The sequence below is a fragment of the Salvia splendens genome, chromosome 19 (genome assembly GCF_004379255.2).
Source record: "Salvia splendens isolate huo1 chromosome 19, SspV2, whole genome shotgun sequence".
Taxonomy (NCBI): Eukaryota; Viridiplantae; Streptophyta; class Magnoliopsida; order Lamiales; family Lamiaceae; genus Salvia; species Salvia splendens.
The window spans coordinates 12,568,531-12,576,022 of NC_056050.1; the positions used below are offsets into that span (position 1 = coordinate 12,568,531).

At 37.0% G+C, this 7,492-nt stretch overlaps 1 pseudogene; it reads right to left on the reverse strand.

The window, feature by feature from the left end:
* Positions 1-536: 536 nt before the first annotated feature.
* Positions 537-7,067, reverse strand: LOC121779646 (annotated as a pseudogene).
* Positions 7,068-7,492: the final 425 nt, after the last annotated feature.

The window sequence follows — 7,492 nt, forward strand, 5'->3', positions numbered from 1 at the left end:
GGTGCCTCTTTACCATTTATGTTATTATTATGAACCGGGACTCTTATTCGTAGACGCACTCCTATTTGTAACGGAGGGTGTATGTGTGAAATACTCTCTCCATACTATAAAAATCTCGCAATGGAAATGGCGCGAAAATCAATGCACAATTGGTAAAGTAAGAGAGATGGGGAGACTGATAGTTAAAGTTAGTGAATAGTGACACATACATTATTATTAGTGTTTAAAGAATTGTAATGGTTGGTCATAGTGGAATAAGTGTAAATAAATTGTTCTATATGAGTAATGAGTTTGAGACAATTTTCCATAGGTAGTACTCAACCTAAAGAAAACAATGGATGCCCACGGACACATTAACGCAAATGAACAAAGTCGGCTATTCAGGTACGAGATTTTTCGGGTTCGGATTCCCGCTTCAAGTATTCGAGTACCCAATAGACCTTTCGGGTTGGGTACCGGTCAGGTACTCCGGTTCCCGAATTTGCAGTTGTGACTTGCATACCACTCGAAACAAAGTTGAAGCGGGGTTGTAATAATTGAACATCACAACAAACAGATCATTAAAAAAAAGAGTGGATTATTACAGAATACAGATGGATTAGGACTAATACTGGGAGGATCAACTATAGCAAGATATGCCAATAAATCAAAATGAATTCTCCATGGCAGAGATTAAACCATTTACTAAAACTAATCTCTACTCTCATTAGTCGATATCACATTTTCCTATGAATGCAAGAGTATCATTTGGAGACTTATGGAGAATTGGCAAGTATTAATCCCTCAACACTATTTATATCGAAGTGATCTTTAAATTATGAAAGTCATCATCAATCGTATTGGCAAACCTTTCCTGCACAACCTCACACCCGAGGAAACTAGGTTGATTCGTGGATGCAAGAAGTCGAGCCCACCGCCTGTCTGTCAATTTCACAATGCTTGTGGTCTCTGTAACTCGCTGAAATCAGAAGCACAAAATTGTTCAGAAAACGATTATTAAAAAAGAAAAATCAATAGCATCTAAATTTTAGTAGCTAAGATTCCATCACATTTTGAAAGTGCAAGTATTGGTTTACTAAGCACTCTGCAAGGTCCAATATCTTACCTGCTTTACTTTTGAAGCATATTAATAATGCTTCGATTTCATAACTAAGTTGATTGATTATGTATTAGAAATTAGCTTACGCTTATTGGAATATAGGCATGTCTGTTGTTTACAGGCCCAACGGTGAATCCAGTGTACCCTGCCATAGCTCCATGGATGGCACTGTGAGCAAGAAGTGTGCAGTAGATGTTGTCTGATGCATTACTAGGAATTGCTCGAATCATGTATGTTGGATCTGTAGAAGTAGTGCATACACGTTTAATAACGAAATATATATTGGAAATAAACGGTAGATTCTAATTCATAAAACATCACAGTTGAATGAAGCCTGGCTTAAATCTTAAGAGTGGAAAACAAATTATTAAAACATTCAAATACAGTGTTCTCATAGATTTCTCTTTGCCTTTTTTTTCCATGCGAGTCTAGTTCATTTAGAAAATACATTGACAGAGAAAATTTGTTGTTGTATTTTGTGAGCATATTTCTAAATATAGAAACATCACTCTCTCAACTTTTTCCCTTTCCCTTTATTCTCTCCACTTTACTCACAAAATAACACTACATACCCGTGCCGAATTAGAAATGCTACACTTAGAGTGGGATGGAGGGAGTGTTAAATCCTGAAATTAAAGTAATTTTCACTACTTATCTGAGCATATCTTCAGTGATTGAAATGACATAAGTGAAATATAAACAACCTACGTTCAGTGAGATCTTTATATTTCACTTCTGTCTTTTCATTCACTGAAGAAATATAAACCTAAATTTCGGGATAAGTATCTCAAATAGTAGCAGCTGTACTATAAGTTAACAAGAAGTTCGATATTACCTATATATTTCATATTTATTGCCATCTTCCGAACATTCGTGAAATGATCCTGTGGAACAAAATAATCGGAGTTCAATCGGAACTATGAAAGGTTTTAGTACAAGGGAAAATTTGATAGAGAGTCCTACTATAGAACTTCTCAGATACAAGTATCTTCATGCAAACCCCCTCTAAAGCTAATACCAAGACAGGCGTCAGAAAAAAATATGGCAAGTGATCCTATAGAAGGATGATTGCTATCAGTAGGAAGTGACGGTGCCACATACAACTTATTAACAGAATGTTTTAGAAAATGGGTCAAACGAATGGCGTATCCAATATGAAACGAAACCATGGAATAAGAAGTTGGAAAACATGCAGATTCATATAGGCGCAAATGTAGTTTAGTAAACATTAAGATCAAAGAACTGAACTACAGAATTACCAGAACCCCTCATGTGAATTCATAATATGAGAGAGAAAGAGAGAGAGATGCATATGCAGAATTGCTAAAATAGTAGTACTCCCTCCGTCCCAAGAAAGATGACCCCTTCCTTGGGCGGCATAGGAATTTATGCAACTTCATTTTGTATTTGAAGTGGAGAGAGTAAAGTAAGAGAGAGTAAATAAAGTAGAGAGAAAGGTATTTCCATTTTTAGTAATGAGTCATCTTGATTGGGACAAATCAAAAAAGAAAGTGGGTCATCTTCAGTGGAACAGAGGGAGTAATTTATAAGATATTTAGACACACAAAGGATGTTGTGTTGCTCCAGTTCTCCAAGATACCTTAATCTTTTGTGTTAACCAGAGGCCAACATCCAAAAGTAGCCTGTTCCACGATGCATCTCTTTCAGCAGATGCATGAAAGCTCTGAGCAACATATTCCTGTCCTGCACCTTCAGCCAACACAATCACTATGTGTCCATTTTCTTTCAACCTCTGTTCAACAAATTCAAACAGCCCACCCTGTCCTTCCAAATAGAATGGGGACTCTGGTATCAAGCAACAATCCTGACACAATCAGAACCTGTAAGCAGATTTTTCAAACACAATCATACTTTTTCGAATTATTTGAAACAGCACTAACTTTACATCCCCAGCCTGATACATAAAAAAATACCTAATCACGAAGAAGGATATCAGAAAATCTGGAACATCTATTAATATGTTTCAGAAGTCATAGTATATTCATACCGACAAGGACAGACTTGAGTGATAAAAAAAACAACGCATGGAATCCAAATACACAAAAGCTCAGACTGACTAAGGGCTAAAAGAACACACACAGAGAGAGAGAGAGAGAGAGAACTTAATGTGGGCATAATTAAGGCATACAGAGAGCTAGCTGGTGTCTCTGACCACATCACGGCTTGCTAATGTTGCATGCATGGCAATGAATCCGGCATAAATAGATAGAACCTTCCTGAAGGGCGCATAGAAACTAAAATCAAAGTTCGCATAAGACTGCTAATTCTATTTTACCACTGTATCTGCCCATAAGTTTCACAATTCCAACTCCATTTTCTACGCTCTCAACTTCCACATGTGCAGCATTTATTGCCCGTTGAGCCTCCTCTACAGCAGTATCAAAACCAAAGGACTTGTCTATCACCTACCGAATTATTGCAAGTCAAATACTGAAGATTAACGACAAGATGTTCATTTAACGAACCAAAGAAAATTAATTATTCAAATAACCAATTCCCTACCATAATCCTTGATCTGCAGGAATAATAGTATTATTTACACTTTCAGAATATCCAAAACATAGCAACTATCCAATCATTCACCTCCATTCAGGGATTGAAAATTTTTCATAGTACACGTATGACAGAATCAAAACATACTCCCTCCGTCCCATTAAATATGAAACATTTGTTTTTCGCCACGAGATTTTATGTTGTGTTGTTTTGTAAGTTAATGAAGAGAGAATAAAGTAAGAGAGAGGAAAATGTTGAGATGATGTTGTTTCCATTTTTTAAGAAACGTTTCATTTTTAATGAGAAAACCCATAAAGGAAAACGTTTCATTTTCAATGGGTCAGAGGGAGTAGCTAGTAATTAATTCAAAATAGTGGCCAGTATCAGTTACATCAGATTCATTGGCCAACATAGTTAAAAACATGAATCAAACAGACCATCATACTCAACAAAATAAACCATGATTCCTGCCCTTCCTTTGTAGACTCGTGATTGATGGATAGCAAGTCATTTCTAAATAAATTTGACTTAGGTCAATAGATGGAAATACATGTTGAAAGCAGTGTTGTTAGGGTCGCGGGTCGGTCCGGGGCGATGAGGCTGGACCCCGGGTCGCGGGGCGATGGGGCACCGGGGCGAGGGACCCACGAATCGGGGCGCAAAATTATTTATTATTTATATATTAGTAATAATAATGATTAAAGATAATTCACTATAATATAAATAGTATATTTACATAATAGGTAAAAAATATTTTTAAAGTTCAATTTTGACATTGGGTAGAAAAGAATTATTGGAGGAATTATAATCAATTTACTTATTATAATATTTAATTAATGGATTTTATAATAGAGTCATTTTGGAAAAAGATGAAAGATTGGAAAAAATAATAAATTATTATTTTATTTCTCTTCATTTAAATAAACATAATTGTTATTTTAAATCTCTTCATTTAATTCATAAAACAAATTATCAAATAAACATATAATTATTATTTTATTTCTCTTCATTTAATTCATAAAATAAAATTAGGTAAAATGAAAAGCTCCATAAATAGAGATTGTAATGTTCTAAAGATTACTAAATTAGCTTTATATAAACCTAAAATTAAATTATAAATATAAGGAATTAATAAAAATATGTTACTTATACAAATAATAACAATAGAAATAAACAATAATTGATGGGGTAACAATAGAAATAAACAATAATTGATGGAGTACAAAGTAATTTCATTTCCCAATGTAGTCACTATCTATCTCTCTCTCTCCCCTCCCCTCCCCTCCCATCCCTCTTCTTTTTTCTCTGTAAAAGCAAAAAAATTGCAGCCAACCGGCGAACCAGGGCGGACGGCAACAGGAAAGCCCCCGATCCGTCTCTCGCTCCAGTCGCCCCGACCGCCCAGAGCGCGCCCGACGGCGCCCCACGTATCTCGCTCGGCTCACCCATGTTGGGGCGAAGCCGGGCTCGATCATGGCGACCCGCGCCCCGAGCGCGTTTTTGACAACACTGGTTGAAAGTTACAAACTTATGCACAGTTAAATCCATAAGCATCAGTTAAATAAGGAACATATTGCCACCACTTTACTTGGAAGATCAAATTAGCATAACTTACAACAATATCATTATCAATTGTCTTTGGAATTCCAGCAACTGCCACTTTAATCCCCCGCCTTTCCACTTCCTTAAAGATATGGAAATCATCATCTTAGATATATTTAATTGACAACAAAATTAGCACAACATAAAATTTTAAAAACCACCTTATAAATTGCTGCAGCGCCTTTTTGTGTAGTGTGTAGCATGATCCATCTCCGCCAATTATGTAAACCTGTCAACCCAAAAATATCGTGAAAATCTTTCAATAATAATAACAAAGACAATACCAGGAAAGGGATGAAATATACCTGGTTTATTCCCCTATCCTGAATATTGTCCACTATCTTATTGGTATCATGACCTCCTCTTGACGTTTGCAAGAAAGTTCCACCACGCTTATGAATGTCATTGACATACTTTGGAGTCAATTGAACAGTATTTTTCGAATAGAACCCTCTATATCCTCCCTGAAAAATCTCATCATTATCATTGACTTATCGTGCACAAACAACAACACTAGGTGTTAGAAGGGGAGGAAATTACTCTGACAACAAAACATTTTATTATCAAAGAACTTGCAACAAGGTATGACACCTCAATATGTAAAGATCTAAGAACTATGAAAAACATTACTAACAATTACAAAGAACATGATGCAACAATAGAAATGCAACATTAAGGACGACACATTAAAACAAGAGATTTTTCACCCAAGAAATAAGAGGAGCAATTAGAAACCAATCAGTAATTGCTCGTATATTCGCAACTTGAGGAGAAAATAGATAGAGCAGAGTAGAAATCTAACCTGAATCCCAAGGATTTCCTCTACACCATACATATTATTCAAACCACAAACTATCTCTTGTATCACCGTATTAATTCCAGGACATAAGCCTCCACAAGTCACGAACTTCCTCAGACTTAAAGTACACCTAATAAATAAGCACGAAAAAGAAACTATAAAGACCACATTCCCCCGAACACAATGAAAAATAAACATCATGGTATCAAACAACAAACAATACTTTTTTGCGGGGCCCTGCACGCCGAAAATGTACACCCCTTGGATTTTCCTTCTGAACAACAACCTCAAGGCAAGACGCAACATTTTGATTCACTACGCATACATTACACACGTATATTCTTGGCGCATGTTTGGTGGGTAGATAACCCATCTAGGGATGGAATTCCATGCTACCAAACATGCTTTTATAGAAACTGAGTTTAGTTTACCTTATGTGCAACCACATCTTCGGGGCTAACAAATGTTTGCCTATGACAATACAACAAGTGAGAAGAAGTTGAATACCCTAACCTCCAAAAAAAACAAAAGTTTGGGCTTACTTTACTATTGCATAAGCTTGGGTTTTCTTCAGTGGATTTGTATACATCTGAATTATGCCAAAATTGCAAAAACAAAAATTCGAAACACGGTGTTAAACAAGAGCAGACATTCGATGTTAACTTAATAAGAATAAAGGTAAGAAAAGTTACTGGTAAATCGGGGAGGAAAGAGGTCAAGTGCGGGACGTCTTCTAGGATGAAATCTTCTTCATTTTGAGGGTCGGTAGGTGGAATGAAGCCTTCTTCCGAGGCTCGAACTTTGATAGAATGCGAATTGAATGGCCCTCTGAGAGAGGATTGTTTGGTGAAGACGAATTTCGCGAAACTGAGTGACGGGAAATCATTGGTACTGAAAGAAGTCGATGGAAGGGAATTTCGAGAGAGAGAATAAGGAGAGAAGGAGGTGAAAGCAGCATCCATCACTGTACTACTCAGAAACAATGCTGACTAGAAAATTTATCTTCATATGACTTGGACTACAAACGACGGCGTTTTGCATAAAATAAAGCAGATCTTTTCTTCTTTCCAAAGCTTTTGCTTTTATATTTTCCTTTGCTTAAAATCATTTCGTCAGACAGCGGTATATATTTCGCGTACATGTTGTAGTACCCTGCTCGTCCCTTGAGTAGGCCCGTTGTTGTGCTCCATTTCGCGTTGTTGCTCTTGTACAGAAATTAAGATAGAAAGAATACTCTATCGCGTTAAAACAAGTGGTGCAAATGAAAATGACGTGCAAATCGCGTATATATAGTGTTTCGAAAATTAAATAAAAAAAATCCGCTCGCCGATCGCTCGCCGATCGGGAGCCTGCAATGGCGGCCGGTCGATCGGCGAGCGCATCGGCCAGCGCTCAGGAATCGGCGTGCGCTCGCCGTTTTTCTCGCTGATTTGGCGCTCGCCTGCTGCAATGGTTCGGCGAGCGGTAGGGATCGGCTA